Source organism: Nomascus leucogenys, chromosome 15 (genome assembly GCF_006542625.1).
Source record: "Nomascus leucogenys isolate Asia chromosome 15, Asia_NLE_v1, whole genome shotgun sequence".
Lineage (NCBI taxonomy): Eukaryota > Metazoa > Chordata > Mammalia > Primates > Hylobatidae > Nomascus > Nomascus leucogenys.
The window spans coordinates 79793721-79811307 of NC_044395.1; the positions used below are offsets into that span (position 1 = coordinate 79793721).

Genomic DNA, 17587 nt, shown 5'->3' on the forward strand with positions numbered 1-17587 from the left:
ATCAGGCTGTGGATAGAGACAAATGGTTGCTTAGACGGTGTTTTATGCCACAAATAGGATGGGGTGTTTCAACGCAATGGGAGGATCCATTAGAGAAGGAAACATTGAAGATGTAGAAGGAGAGGCAATAATGCTATAAAATGTTTCTGGGGAGGGAACAGGGGAAACTGCACAAATGGAAAGGGTGGTTTCAAACAGGAATTTGCAGAGCCCATTTCCTGGCATGAGAGAAAATACAGAGAGATGTGCTCAGAGGCAGATGGGCAGGTAGGGTCGCTCTGGGGAGATTGAGTAATTCTCAGAAGAGCATCATCTGACAGTGATTTAAAAAGTAAATAAAGAGTAGGTGGTTTCAGGAGAGAGACGATGGCTGAAGGTTTTCCTTTGGAGAGTGAGAGGCAATTATGGAAATGTCACATGACTGTTCAGGAAATATAAGTGAACATTTCAGGTTCAAGGTCATAAATGTACAGTGAAACCGCTAGGCATGGTTGTGTGTTGTGCTCCAGCCACCCTCAGTTCTATGGGAACAGGCATGGAGTTAGTGGAGAGCTGGATTCAATCAGGGCAAAAGACAAACAGATGCTTCAGCAAGAATATATATGCATGACAAATAAACACATAAAAAGATGCTCAACATCACTAATGTTTAGAACAATAAATAAAAGTCACGAGATACCACTCTACCCTCTCAATATGGCTAAAATATAAAATATTGATAGTTTCAAATATTGACTGAGATTTGAAGGAAGTGGAGGGCTCATACACTGCCAATGAGAAAGTAAAATAGTAGAGCTACTCTGGGAAATCTTCTTGCATTTTCATACAATCCAGCAATCCAGCGTATCCTAGAACCTGGAAAATTTATCCTAGAAACTGGGAAACTATGTTCACTTAAAAATCTGTACAGGAGACGGGCCAAGATGGCCAAATAAAAACAGTTCTGGTCTGCAGCTCCCAGCGGGACCAACGCAGAAGACTGGTGATTTCTGCATTTCCAGCTGAGGCACCCAGTTCATCTCATTGAGGCTGGTTAGGCAGTGTGTACAACCCACGGAGAGCAAGGAGAAGCAGGGTGGGGCGTCGCTTCATCTGCGAAGTGCAAGGAGCCAGGGGACACCTTTCCCCCAATCAAGGGAAGCTGTGAGGAACCCTGCTACCAGCCCGGTACTACGCTTTTCAAATGGTTTTTGCAATCCGCAGATCAGGAGATTCCCTCGTGTGCCTACATCACCAGGGCTCTGGGTTTCAAGTACAGTATTGGGCAGCTGTTTGGGCAGAGACCGACCTAGCTGCAGGAGTTTTTTTCATACCCCAGTGGTGCCTGGAGCCCCAGTGAGACAGATCTGTTTACTCCCCTGGAAAGGGGGCTGAAGCCAGGGAGACAAGTGATCCCCTCCCTCAATGGCTCCCACTCCCACAGAGCCCAGCAAGCTAAGAACTACTGGCTTGAAATTCTCACCGCCAGCACAGCAGTCTGAAGTCGACCTGGGACGATGGAGCTTCGTGGAGGGAGGGTTATCCGCCATTCCTGAAGCTTTAGTAGGCGGTTTTCCCCTGACAGTGCTAAGAAGGCTGGGAGGTTTGAACTGGGCAGAATTCACCACAGCGCGGCTAAGCAGCTGTGGCCAGACTACTTCTCTAGATTCCTCCTCACTGGGCAGGACATCTCTGAAGGAAAGGCAGCAGGCCCAGTCAGGGGTTTACATATAAAATTCCTGTCTCCCTGGGATGGAGCACGTGGGGGAAGGGGAGGCTGTGGGCGCAACCTCAGCAGATTTAATCTTTCCTGCCTGCTGCCTCTGAAGATAGCAGCTGATCCTGATAAGGGGGGTTCTCCCAGCACAGTGCACCAGCTCTGCTAAGGGACAGATTGCCTCCTCAAGTGGGTCCCTGACCCCTGTGCCTCCCAACTGGGAGAGACCTCCTAACAGGGGTAGACAGACACCTTATACAGGAGAGCTCTGGTTGGCATCAGGCCAGTGCCCCTCTGGAATGAAGCTTCCGGAGAAAGGATCAGGCAGCCATCTTTGCTGTTCGGCAGCCTCCACTGGTGATACCCAGGTGAACAGGGTCTGGATTGGACCTCCAGCAAACTGCAGCTGACCTGCAGAAGTGGGGCCTGACTGTTAGAAGAAAAACTAACAAACAGAAAGCAATAACATCAATATCAACTAAAAAGACCCCCACACAAAAACCCCATCCAAAGGTCATCAACCTCAAAGATCTAAGGTAGATAAATCCAGAAATATGAGGAAAGCAGTGCAAAAATCCTGAAAATTCCAAAAACCAGAAAGCTTCTTCTCCTCCAAACTATCGCAGCTCCTCTCAAGCAACAGCGCAAAACTGCATGGAGAATGAGACTGATGAATTGACAGAAGTAGGCTTCAAAAGGTGGGTAATAACAAACTCCTCTGAGCTAAAGGAACATATTCTAACCCAATGCAAGAAAGCTAAGAACCTTGATAAAAGGTTACAGGAACTGCTAACTAGAATAACCAGTACAGAGAGGAACATAAGTGACCTGATGGAGCTGAAAAACACAACACGAGGACTTTGTGAAGCATACACAAGTATCAATAGCCAAATTGATCAAGCGGAAGAAAGAACGTCAGAGATTGAAGATCAACTTACTGAAATAAGGTGTGAAGACTAGATTAGAGAAAAAAGAATGAAAAGGAATGAGCAAAACCTCCAAGAAATATGGGACTATGTGAATACACAAACCCACAATTGATTGGTGCAACTGAAAGTGATGGGGAGAATGGAACCAAGTTCGAAAATACACTTCAGGGTATTATCCAGGAGAACTTCACCATCCTAGCAAGACAGGCCAACATTCAAATTTAGGAAACAGAGAGAACAACACTAAGATATTCCTCGAGAAGAGCAACCCCAAGACACATAATTGTTAGATTTTCCAAAGTTGAAATGAAGGAACAAATGTTAAACACAGCAAGAGAGAAAGGTCAGGCTACCTAAAAGGGAAGCCCATCAGAATAACAGCAGATCTCTGCAGAAACCCCACAAGGCAGAAGAGAGTGGGGGCCAATATTCAACATTCTTAAAGAAAGGAATTTTCAACCCAGAGTTTCATATCCAGCCAAACTAAGCTCCATAAGGAAAGAAGAAAAAAAAATCCTTTTGCAACAGGCAAATTATAAGGGATTTTGTCATCACCAGGCCTACCTTATAGGAGCTCCTGAAGGAAGCACTAAATATAGAAAGGAAAAATTGGTACCAGCCACTGCAAAAACACACTAAAATATAAAGACCAATGACACTATGAAGAAACTGCATTAACTAATGTGCAAAATACCCAGCTAGCATCAGGCAAATTGGATAAACAGTCAAGACCCATAGGTGTGCTATATTCAGGAGACCCATCTCACATGCAAAGACACACATAGGCTCAAAATAAGGGGATGGAAAAATATTTGCCAAGCAAATGGAAAGCAAGAAAAAGCAGCGTTGCAATCTTAGTCTCTGATAAAACAGTCTTTAACTAATGAAGATCAAAAAAGACAAAGGAGGGCATTACATAATGGTAAAGGAATCAAGGCAACAAGAAGAGCTAACTAACCTAAATATATATGCACCCAATACAGGAGCACCCACATTCATAAAACCTACAAAGAGACTTAGACTCCCACATAATAATAGCAGGAGACTTTTACACCCCACTGTCAATATTAGATCAAAGAGACAGAAAATTAACAAGGATATTCAGGACTTGAACTCAGCTCTGGACCAAGTGAACCTAAGAGACATCGACAGAACTCTCCACCCCAAATCAACAGAATATACATTCTTCTCAGTGCCACATAACACTTATTCTAAAAATCGACCACATAATTGGAAGTAAAATACTCCTCAGCAAATACAAAAGATTGGAATCAATCACAAACAATCTCTCTGACTGCAGTGCAATCAAATTAGAACTCAGGGTTAAGAAACTCACTCAAAACCGCACAACTACATGGAAATTGAACAACCTGCTCCTGAATGACTACTGGGTAAATAACAAAATTAAGGCAGAAATAAAGATGTTCTTTGAAATCAATGAGAACAAAGAGATAATGTACCAGAATCTATGGGACACAGCTAAAGCAGTGTTAAGAGAGAAATTTACAGTACCAAATGCCCATATCAGAGAGCTGAAAAGTCTTGAAATCAACACCCTAACATCACAATTTAAAAAACTAGAGAAGCAAGAGCAAGCAACTTCAAAAGCTAGCAGAAGACAAGAAATAACTATCAGAGCAGACTGAAGGAGCTAGAAACACGAAAAACCCTTCAAAAAAATCAATGAATCCAGAAGCTGGCTTTTTCAAAACATTAACAAGATAGATAGACCACCAGCTAGACTAGTAAAGAAGAAGAGAGAAGAATCAAATAGACACAATAAAAAATGAAAGAGGGGATATCACCACTGATTCCACAGAAATACAACTACCATCAGAGAATACTACAAACACCTCTAAGCAAATCAACTAGACAATCTAGAAGAAATGGATAAATTCCTGGACACATACACCCTCCTCTAATGAAACCAGGAAGAAGCCAAGTCCCTGAATAGACCAATAACAAGTTCTGAAATTGAAGCAATAATTAATAGCCTATCAACGAAAAAAAGTTCAAGACCAGATGGATTGACAGACAAATTCTACCAGAGGTACAAAGAGGAACTGTTACCACTCCTTCTGAAACTATTCCAAACAACAGAAAAAAAAGGACTCCTCCCTAACTCATTTTATGAGGCCAGCTTCATCCTGATACCAAAACCTGGCAGAGACACAACAAAAAAAGAAAATTTCAGGCCAATAACCCTGATGAACATCTATGCAAATATCCTCAATAAAATAATGGCAAACCAAATCCAGCAGCACATCAAAAAGCTTATCCACCACGATCAAGTCAGCTTCATCCCTGGGATGCAAGGCTGGTTCAACATATGCAAATCAATAAGTGTAATCCATCACATAAACAGAACCAATAACAAACACCATGTGATTGTCTCAATAGATGCAGAAAAGGCCTTTGATAAAATTCAACATTCCTTCAGGTTAAAAACTCTCAACTAGGTATTGATGGAACATATCTCAAAATAATAAGAGCTATTTGTGATAAACCCATAGCCAATATGATACTGAATGGGCAAAAACTGGAAATACTTCCTTTAAAAACTGGAAACAAGACAGAAACGCCCTCTCACCACTCCTATTCAACACAGTATTGAAGGTTCTGGCCAGAGAAATCAGGTAAGAGAGATAAATGAAAGGTATTCAAATAGGAAGACAAGAAGTCAAATAGCCTCTATTCGCAGATGACATGATTGTATATTTAGAAAACCCCATCTTCTCAGCCCCAGAGCCCCTTAAGCTGATAAGCAACTTCAGCAAAGTCTCAGGATACAAAATCGATGTGCAAAAATTACAAGCATTCCTATACACCAATAACAGAAAAGCAAAGCACCAAATCATGAGTGAACTCCCTCTCACAATTGTTGCAAAGAGAATAAAAGACCTAGGAATACAACATACAAGGGATGTGATGACCTCTTCAAGGAAAATTACAAACCACTATTCAAGGAAATCAGAGAGGATACAAACAAATGGAAAAAAATTCCATTCTCATGGATATGAAGAATCAGTATCATGAAAATGGCCATACTACCCAAAGTAATTTATAGTTTCAGTGCTATTCCCATCAAGCTACCCTTGACTTTCTACACAGAATTAGAAGAAACTACTTTACATTTCATTTAAAACCAAAAAGAGCCCATATTGCCAAGACAATCCTAAGGAAAAGAAACAAAGCTGGAGGCATCACGCTACTTGACTTCAAACTGTACTACAAGAGCACGGTAACCAAAACATCATGGTACTGCTACCAAAACAGATACATAGACCAGTGAAACAGAACAGAGACCTCAGAAATAACACCACACATTTACAACCATCTGATCTTCAACAAACCTGACAAAAATAAGCAATGGTGAAAGGATTCCCTATTTAATAAGTGGTGCTGGGATAACTAGCCATAAGCTAGCCATATGCAGAAAACAAAAATTGGACCCCTTCCTTACATTGTGTACAAAAATAAACTCAAGATGGATTAAACACTTAAATGTAAAACCCAAAACCATAAAAAAAACCCCAGAAGAAAATCCAGGCAATAGCATTTAGGACATAGGCATAGGCAATGACTTCATGATGAAAACACCAAGAGCAATTGCAACAAAAGCCAAAATTGACAAATGTGATCTAATTAACCTAAAGAGCTTCTGCATAGCAAAAGAAACTATCATCAGAGGGAACAGGCAACCTACAGAATGGTAGAAAATTTTTGCAATCTCACCATCTCATAAAGGCCTAATATCCAGAATCTTAAAGGGAGTTAAATAAATTTAAAAGAGGACAAAGGTCCTCTTTGCCCATCAAAAAGTGGGCAAGGGATATGAACAGACACCTCTCAAAAGAAGACATTTATGCGGCCAACAAATATATGAAAAAATCTCATCATCACTGGTCATTAGAGAAATGCAAATAAAAACCACAATGAGATACCATCTCACAACAGTCAAAATGGTAATTATTAAAAAGTTAGGAGGCCAGGCGTGGTGGCTCAAGCCTGTAATCCTAGCACTTTGGGAGGCCGAGCGGGTGGATCATGAGGTCAGGAGATCGAGACCATCCTGGCTAACATGGTGAAACCCTGTCTCTACTAAAAATATAAAAAATTAGCCAAAACAAACAAAAAAAAAGTTAGGAAAGAACAGACGCTGATGAGGCTGGAGAAACAGGAAAGCTTTGATACTGTAGGTAGGACTGTAAATTAGTTCAACCATTGTGGAAGACAGTGAGAAGATTTCTCAAGGATGTAGAACCAAAAATATCATTTGGCCCAGCAATCCCATTACTGGGTGTATACCCAAAGGATTATAAATCATTCTAGTATAAAGACACATGCACATGTATGTTTATTGCAGCACTATTTACAATAGCAAAGACTTGGAACCAACCCAAATGCCTATCAATGATAGACTGGATGAAGAAAATGTAGCGCATATACACTATGGAATACTATGCAGTCATAAAGAAGAATGAGTTCATGTCCTTAGCAGGGACATGGATGAAGCTGGAGGCCATTATTTTCAGCAAATTAACACAGGAACAGAAAACCAACAACGCACGTTCTCACTTATAATTGGGAGTTGAAAAATGAGAACCGTTGAACACAGGGAGGGGAACATTACACACCACGTCCTGTTGGGTGGTGGGGATCAAGGGGAGGGAGATCATTATGACATATACCTAATGCATGCAGGGCTTAAAACCTAGATGATGGGTTGATAGGTGCAGCAAACCACCATGGCAGATGTATATCTATGTTAGAAACCTGCAGATTATGCACATGTAGCCCAGAACTTAAAATGAAATAAAAAAGTCTGTACACATATGTGTATAGCTGCTTTATTTATAAATGCCACGTTAGAAAAAACAGCAATGTCTTTCCACTTGTGAATAGTGAAACAAAGCATAGTACATCCATACAATTGAACACTACTCAGTAGTATAAGAAAGTCAGCAATAAGCTATTGATAGCTGGAAAATGTTGGGTGGATTTTGAGGACATTATGCTGAATAAAAAAAGCCAAAGTCAAAAGATTAGATACTGTATGATTCCATTTATATAACACTTTTGAAATGATGAAATTACAGACATGAATAATAGATCAGTGATTAGAGGGATTTGGGAAGAAGCACAGTGTGTGTGTGACAGTAGGAGAAGCCCAGGGGAATTCTTCTATGGTAAAGAAACACTTCTATATTCAATGTGATTGTGTTTATGAATCTACAACCGTGACAAAATGTTACGGAATGAAACATAGAGGAATATCTCACTCCAAAAATGAGTGCATGCAAACACTGGTAAGATTTGGTAAGATTGTGCTGTAGCTATTTGGAGAAGCCTGATAAGATTTGCAGTGTAGATAATTAGGTGGTATCAATGTCGATTTCCTGGTTTTGACAATATGTTTATTTAACTTGTAAGTATTGCTGTAGGTCAGGTGATGGGCATACAGGAACTCTCTGTACTGCTTTCATAACTTCTTCGTAGTCTACAATTAATTCACAGTAAAAACTTAAAAACCACCTGAAAGGCCAGTTCGTTGTATGGACTTATCTCTATGGATATTGAAGTCACCAAAAATGAGGACATGGGGTATGCTGGAAGGAAGTTTGTAAACCAGGCACATAGGCTAGAAGATAATGTAGTAAGCATTAACAGACATCTTCCACAAAGTTAAGCACATATTAACTTGTTATCATATTTGTTTCCAATAACTCTTAAAATGAATACATACACTGTTACACATACAACTTAAGTCTGATTCATGCATCTCTACTCTCAGCAATAATTGTACATGTCTTTGATAATAAGGCAAGGGTGACTGCATACCTGGAATGGAAATGACAATTTTCTTCAACTTCAGAATGTCTGAGGTTGATATGTAATATTCTCTCCCATGTGTACCAAGATGTTAAAACAGGAGTATTAAACCAAATGTCAAGACGCTATAGATATTATGTTACAAAGAGGTGCTAGGTGACACAGAATTTGAATAGGAATTTTTGATTATCCATATCAAGCTATGCAGAATTTAGGTTTGAATTTTTATGTGACAATTACAATGTTGATTTAATTCACAGATTAACTGTCTCCCTTACTCCCAATGTGGGCCTTTTGCAGGTAAAAATGCTGCTCCAGAGAAGGGCCTGCATTCCATTGCTTCTCTCTTCTCCCCTAACCCCCACATTTATTTTTGGTTTTTTATCCATGCCTTCTGGCCCTGGAGGTCTGGATATATCACTGTGAGGAGGGTAAGGAGAGCAGGGCATTGATTTTGGTTTGTCCTGTTGGCCTGACTTGCCTGGCCCTCTCTGGGCTTACAATATTATAGAGCTCACTCCTATGAATATCACAAAACTAACAGCAAGCTCTATCACTTCAAGGCCACAAAAGATAATGCTCATTATTTAGAGCATTCCAGCCTTGTGATTCTATTTAAGAGGGATCTTGCCACCATGACCAAATACATGAGGTGGCACAAGGAATAAAACTCATGTATGAATTATTCGCCATTCCCTAAAAAACTCTATGCTTTTATTAACAGTGCCACTGTAAATTATCTCTTCTCCCATTTCCATCTGTTAGATCCTATTTACCTACCTTTGCCCAATACAAAAATCTACGTGACTGGCAAAATTTACAGAGGGTATAATTATAATAATAATGCTGAGTCAATTGTAGTCATCAGTTAAAATTCTACCTATTACACGAAGCCTTCCATGATCCACTCACTTCTATATACACACTCAGGAATGAGATCTGCTCTGTCTCTGCTCTCCTTCCTTGTGTTTGCATCCTGCAAAGCTCCAGAACAATTGGACCAATATGATGGGTGTGAGCATTGAGATTTCTTTTTCTATACTCTGCTGTCACTGCTAGATAATAGAAAACACATGCCATCTATATCTATATCCAGCATTGATACATTGACAATAATGGTGCCCAACTGATACCACACAGTCATACAGAGCAAGCATCTTAGCAGACTTTTCAGACTCTAGGTCACTGCCTCATAGTTGAGAAGAACATTCGCTTACTGTGATTACAGTCACTGTGTAGAGACGTAAATTTCTCAGGCTGTCAGGATCATAAGAGTAGTTATCTTCAGTCCATGGTTATGGTAAAATCACACCTTACCCACATATTCTGAAAAGGGATATATAAGCACAAATGCACAAATGACACAGTTTCAGGCTGGGGCAATCCCATAACCTCATTTCTGCTTGATTTGCCGCGAATGAGCATCTGACCCATGTTGGCCATGCAGTCAGCTTGAGAATCCCAAATTCCTGAAACCAGGTCCAGTGTTCTTCCCATTCTGGCACTTGCATATCCTGCTTCCCTATATATCTTAGGATTTCTAGATATTAGTTGGGTTTGCCCGGAGGCAAGGGCTTCTTCTGCTGGAACACAGGGTAATGGTAGTAGGTAGTCCTGCAATGCCTGTGACCTAAGCACCTGCAGGGTCTCTAGAAAATGCTTTCAGGAATTGTGCGTTTGTGTGATGTTAGACTATAGACTGAGCGCTGTTGTAACATTTAGCCTATTAATCTTACAATGTCATCAGTTATAGAACTGTTGCTGAGATTGTTGTCTTACATGAGCAGTCATCTGGTGCACATTCTCTCATTTGTTGGAATCATATTGTCCTGCTTCATCTGGGTGCTTGGATGTGGCATTCCTCTTCAGGATGGCAGCAAGACAACTGGGAATTTTTAGATACCCTCTCCTCTGAGCACCCTTAAGCCACAAACACAATGCTTGGATAGCATGTGCCACATTGGGAGGCAGTCCTTCCTGCACTAGTGTCCTTCCTTCACAGGCTGTGAGCTCTGTGAATGTGGTTATGTTTACTTTGACTCCCAAGTGTGTAGCATGCAAGCCAGAGAGTAGAAGGTGCTCAGTATATATTTATACAACAAACAGTAGAAAAAGTGAGAGATATTGCTGTGAAAAGCCCACTTAATGATATATTCAGGGGTGTAAGTAGATAGATTAATTGAAAATGTCTGTTAATCAGTATTTATAAAAAAAGGATACATTTGTAACATGAGTATTTCAATTTTACCTAGAATTAATTCACTATAATAGAACTAGGCTGTAGAACAATCCTTTGTGTAGTGTTCAGCAAATAGAATTCTACTCTGTCTGGCTGAAAGCATATCTATCAATCATTGTCTATGTTTTGCAGTTTGGATTAGTTTCTGTGTAGATCTTAGCATCAGATACATAGCATTCTGTCCTAGCAAATCATTCTATATTTCTCATTTTTGTTTAATCTTATAGAGTTGAAAGACTCACACCTACTAAACTAACAATAATTTTGGAACCTGCTTTTATTTTCCATTTGAGCATTCACATTAGTTTTTATGGAAACTGCGATTTTTCTTTCATACTCTTTTTTTCATTGATCTGTGCTGTATTTTGATAAATTAGGTAACTACACTGAGAAGTTTAATTGGCAAAAGCAGGACAGGAAGCAGATCCAATCGGTTCTTGCGAGTGTGATGACTCAGTGCTCTTGTGCCCAGGTGTAGTAGAGCATCAGTGAATGGCCACGAAGGCTCAGCATTTGCTCGGCATCAATCAATATATTTTCTTCATGAAGTGAAAAGGATTGGTTATAGACATAGAATGTATTAGTGAGAGACTCATTTAAAAGCTGTTGCTTTTATGTAGAATTAGCGCAGTGCCTGATGAATTAGAATTCAATGTTTGTTGAATTCATGCCTAAAATATAGTTATAAATGGCAGCTCCCAAAAGTGCCAACAGACTTTCATGTATTTTCTCACTTTCTGGAGAACGCTCCTGGATGTTCTGCATGCTCCTTCTTGATATGAAACTAAGTGGAAATGATATCATTTACCTTTGAAAGAAGGCAGCTCATGAGCAGACTCCCGCATCCCCTCCATTCTTCTTCCCAAAGGCAGTGAACAGACCTGCTTCCTCCAACCTGTAGGAAACCCTCCCCTACAGCCATGTCCTCCTATAGCATTTGGAAATTGAGGGTGGACAGATGGGATTCAGCATCAGCAGAGTGCTGGGCCTGGAAAGAGCAATGGATCTGGACTGAGGGGACCTGAGTTCAACATTGTGAATAGTGTGATAAGAGCCACTGATAAATTTGGTTGGACAAATTGAAAACTATATACCTCTTTATTGCTTTCATAGCTGCTTTGTATTGTCTCCTGCATACTCAAATTGCACTTGTCAGCTCCCCTCAGTGAGGGCCAATCTGAGGGGCAGCCTCACTGTCTGTGAGCAGCACAGAGCCAGCTGTGATGTCACATCTTCTCTTGGTGGTCTCTTCTGTCTGCTCAAGTTATCTATAGAAGGGATAACCACTGGTGGAGAATACTCCTGAATTTTGTACTGATCCCATTTCTATAATTAACTGTTTTTAATTGTGTTAAAATATACATAACATACACTTTCTAACTATAATGATTTAAAGTGTACAATTCAGTGTCATTAAGTACATTCAAAATAAGTTGTAACCGTTACCACTGTCAGTTTTAAGAACTTGGCATTATTCCACACAGAAAGTCTGTGCTCATTCAATAATGGCTACACATTCTCTCCATCATCCAGCACCAGGATCCTTCTAATTTATTTTCTGTATTCACAAATTTCCTAGTTTCAATACCTCATAAAATTTGAACTTACAATATTGTTCTTTGGCATCTGGCTTATTTCCCTTAGCACAGTGTTTCCAGGTTCATCTATGTCACAGCATGTATTAGAATCTATACCAACTGTAAGTTATTATCCAGATACTATAATTGACATTAGCATGGAAAGGTCAGATGTTTTCAGTTTTGCTTCTCTTGTTAACAGCCATAAAACTAACTGAAAGTTACACCCAGAACAATTTGTACAAAACCTGGAAGAATGAAGAATTCTACAACTGAAAGTATCTGTAAGTAAATAATAAATGGCTTTCAAGATAATTTACACTTTGAAACTAATATTGAGGTTTTCAGTGGCCTAAATTGAACTGGTGGGGCATATTTATTAGCTCGTCACTGGTCTATTAGTCCAGGAAGAGCTAAATAAAAACTTACCAGTTCTCAAAATCTTAAAGGGAAGGGGCCATGGTTGTCTTTACTAGAAACTAAGGCCACGTGTCACCATGCTGTGGACAATTACAGCAGAGGACTTTTCATAAAACCAATTTTCTAGACTGTTTTTATGAAGAGAGAGTTTGTCTCTAAGCACATTATTTTGCTCTGTATATGAGAATTCAATGGAACATAGAGATAGCAGAACTCATTTATTCAGAATCGAGCTTCTAACTGTGGTAATGCCTCCAGTCGTAGAAGGGAACATGATTTTCAGGGGAATATAGTCTGAGAGATTAATAAGGAATCTTCCCTTTTGATATAATCAGGTAGGAAACAAGTATAAAGAAGAGTTTTAAGGTTTTGGTTAGGAACTCCTTTCAATACCAGGTAATTGCAGAAAAAGTGTTCAGCAAGAAAGATTCAATATAACAGGAAAAATAGATTGGCAATATCAAGGAGAATCTAAACATTGTATTATCAGACTAATGCTTTCTATGGTTGACAACTGCAACTGTCAGGATGGATAAAAATCCATTTGAAGACCTTGAGGAACCCCTGAGACATTCCTGAGGTGCAACGCTAAGAAAAACACATGCAATTGTCAAGGGTGGCAGGGCAGCGTTGCTCTCAAAGTCCAGTCTGACAGGACAGAGGCTCTTCCTCACTGCCCGAATCTGCTTCCCGACAGCTCCAGGGTTTCCTCAGGAAGCCACTGTCCACCTTCATCCACCTCAGGCGTGTACTGCAGAGCCCTCTGGAGAACCAGCTTCAGGTTCTGCCTATTTGGACGCTGCCTAAAGGAGCCCATGGAGAAGTAAATGATGGGGTTGGCCGTTAAGAGAGGAAAAGAAAATGGAAACTAGATGAACGTGACAATACAAGACTTCCAAATCCACGTGGTTCCATGAAAATAGGAAAAACTGAATGCCAAAGGGCAGGCCACAGAGGAGGAAGACCAGCACTGCAAGCAGGATGGTCACATACAGCCTGGTCAGTGGCATCTTCCGGGACTCACAAAGGATCCTGGTCAGCAGGACCAGGCTGGACCCACGGAGAACCACACATAAAAAAATCAGCCACACGACTGTGATGAAATCTGATGTTTAACACCAAACAGAATCAGCATCACTAAACAGGAAGTCACAGAACATCCACTCCAGGATGCTCCGCAGCAGGGACAGGGCCCACAGCATGACACACACGACCGCTGACAGGTGTGTGGGGCGGCGGCAGCGCTACCAGATGGGCCACAGGACAGACAGGCAGCGCTCTGTGCTGATGGTGCTTAGAAAGCTCAGGCCTACAAGATAGGAAAACATCATGACAGGGCTGAGGATTTTGAAGATGGGATGGAGGATATTGATGAGGCTTAATGGAAAACATATAATGTGGCCTCTGAGAAAGAGGAAGTCGGCCATGGACAGGTTGAAGATGTAGATGGACAAGGCATTCCTGTGCATGCGGAAGCCCAGGAGCCAGAGCACGACTGCATTTCCTGTCATCCCGACAAGGGAAACGATGCACGTCAGCCCTGTGAGGCTCAGGGTCTGCTTGTAGCAAGGAGTCTCCTCACATCCATTGATTGGTGTCAGTTCTGTACCCAAGGCGGGGATGGTTGGATCCACGCTCAGAAACCGTAGTCTGATGTCTCTGGGAACACAAACCAGGTGGGATCACCAGCTGTGTCATCTCTGATTCTCCACACCACCCTGCCATGTGGGATTTACTGTCCTCATTTTAAGAGGAGATATCAGAGACATGCAGAGAATAAGTCACCTATCAAAAGGTGGGGGTCCTCAAATCCAGTTTGAAATCCAGTTCTTGCTGACTTTAAAGCCTGACCTCTCTCTATTGCCACACAAGTTCTATACTGACATGGGAATAGCATTATGGTCAAAACACCCCCACTCAAGTGGCCAGGGCTGTGGACCTGATCATTGCTTTATCCTCGGCCTGAAATTTTCTCTCAGGTGGAGGAATTCAGATACACAAAGAGGTGATTGTGACAACTTCATGACCAGGACTGGTCATCGATGGACAGGAAAGAAGACCATGCATTATGAACCAGAGGAAAACGTGACCTTCGCTAGGATAAGTGTGAAAATGGCTGGGCCTGGTGGGTGAGAAATAACTCAGTGTGTCAGTCATTGCAGACAGGACCACATTTTACATTTTATGCTCCCAGTACCTATTTCCATGAGCAGCACACTGTGCTCTTCATAAATATTCATTCAATGAAGGAATGCATGCATGAGGAATCTAATGGTAATGGTAGATTTTGGTGAAATGGAAAACAAAAATGAAAGCACAGTGTAAGGCATTAGAACACACATGTTTAATTAGGTACAGAAAATTTCATTCATCAGAATTCTATTTGTGGCAGCTCTATCTGTGTGAAAAAAGGATTTCTGATGTGTGCCCCAAACCTGAAATTGACCACTGATGTGCCTTTGAAATGAGGACTCACTGTGGCTTTGCTGAACACCTAGAAGCATTTTTGTACAGAATATTTGTGTAGGTTGTGGGTCTGAGCTGAAATGCTCAGCAATAGAGCAGAGGAAAGAGTGAGGGTGAGGTCTGAGTGCCACTGAAGCAGGTAATTGAAGTGTGGAATATGTATGGAGGACTACTAAGTGTTCTGCTGGGTGTACACAGTGTAAACCTATTTCATTCTCTCTTTCAGAAGATCTTTGGTTCATTTATTTGTTGATGTAAACATTTGTATGAGAGAAGTCCATGAGGGAAATAGGAAATACGTAGGGCTTGGAGTATAAAGAGAGATATTCATGCAGATTTCAGCTGGAGAATGAGGACTGGGTCTAATCTGGGAGAATAACAGCAGCTGATGGAGAGTTTTTAAGATATTGTCTCTTTTCATTATCTGAAGAGCCTAGGAGGTAAGAATGAGTGTTATTCCCGTACGGACAATAATACATTGGAATACAAAAAGAGTGAATTATTCATTCTGGGACTTATATAGTATGATTTGAGCCCAGCAGGGCTGACTAACAATCCAGTCTTGGAGCAGCCCTTTACACCCAGCACCACTCTGTGTCGATTATACATGTTCGAGCGGGTAAAGCAGAGGAGCGATTCTTAAGATTAAATCCAAGTTGGCAGGCAAAATTGTGGGTTGAAAAAAAATAATAACATAAACTAATTTCAGACAGAGAAGGAGAAGCAAATCAAGTAGGGAACAATACAGAGGAGAGTGAAGGCATTTAGGAATAAATTCAGGTGTTCCTTTTTGCCTATCAGAGGCCACCTTTGCTCTGGAATCCCAAGAATGCACATGGGCAGGAACTCTTCAGGTGGAAAGGAGACATACCCTCCTCTGGGAGTAGAGAGGAGCATCAGGAGTGAGTGCATCCATCATGAGCTCTCTTAGAGAGACAAGCTGCCACCACCCTGATTGACCGGAAAAGGAAATGGGAGGAAAAGGAGAACTTCTGTAATCCACACTCAGGGCACTAAACACTTTGTCCATCTATATTTATGGTTTGATATGTTTGTCTTTCTTATGAAACTTGAAGCTCCATTAAGGAGTAAGTCATGCCTGTCCTTTGCACTGTGGTATCACCAACATTTAGCATGTCTTCCTTAAAGACCTTCTGCGGTATTATCCTCATATAACGTAAGATGAAGCCATGGCCTAGACTATTAAAGTGTTTTCCTGTGATCACAACATGAGGAGCAGGTCCAGTACCCACTCCTGGTCCCTGGAGCCCTGCATGAAACTTCTGTACTGTTCTCTGCTGCATCATTCATCATTTCAGAGGAGCTCCTGAAAAAATCTTGATGTGAGCACAGAATCAGAGACAGTGAGGGGCTGAAGGGACTGCCAGGTTGCTCCAATATTGATTTTCCTCTTTGGTCACATAACAATTCTCTGAGTCTAAAGGCAGCACAAGGACCCACATTCCAGTTTTCCTTGATGCTGGGTGCCATCGTATGACCAGGTGCTGTTCAGTGAAAGGTGCACAAAAGTGAAGTAAGCAAGTTCTGGCTCATAGAATCAATCAAAAGAGCAAAGCCCCTCCTTTCCTTCATCTTTTTCCATCACGCTGGAATGCTGATGTGGCTGTGAACCATGTAGGATCACAAGGATGAGGGCACCTCCCTGGGAACTGGGGAGTTGTAGTTTTGGAATTCTGATGTATGCTGCCTTGGAGTTTCCAGCTCAGATCTCACAGATGGTCATCTCTGGGCATTCACTGGTGCTTGCTGTGGAACCCCAGCACACACCAAAATATGCAGATACTCAATTTCCTTATATAAAAAGATGCGATATTTGTACACACCCTATGCTCTTTCTCCCAGATACATTAAATCATTTCCAAGTTATTTAGAATAACTGACAAAATACAACTGCCATGTAAATTCTTGTTTTACTATACTTTTTTTGGAAGTAATGACAAGGAAAAACAAGTTTGTACCTGTTCAGTACATACACACCTCTGCCACACACTTATTTTTAAAATAGTTTCCACCTGTGGTTTGTTGAATCTGCAGATTCAGAACCTAGAGACCCAGAGGCACAATTGTACCTTCTTTTTTAAGATATTTCTACTTCATTCTTTATTAGAGCCACCAAACTTATATTCTAAACTATATTCTAAACCAAAGAAATATGTTCCCTCTTTTTTAAATTATATTTTATTTTCTATGCATTTTTCATGAATGCAAACATTTCTGCATAGAAGTGACAGTAGAGAAAGACATACCAAACATTAAAGAAGTCTGATAGAGCTAAAACGAGAAAGAAACCAATCACCTTTAGACAGAGAATGCCCAGTAATTAGGAGGATACAAGAAGGTGAGAGTGATAGTCTCATTTGCTACGAGGTTTTGCTTTCCATTCTTCTCTATCCTGTTTGACAACCCA

The 17587-nt window shown here is 40.9% G+C and overlaps 1 pseudogene; it reads right to left on the reverse strand.

The window, feature by feature from the left end:
• Positions 1-13363: 13363 nt before the first annotated feature.
• Positions 13364-15768, reverse strand: LOC100579302 (annotated as a pseudogene).
• Positions 15769-17587: the final 1819 nt, after the last annotated feature.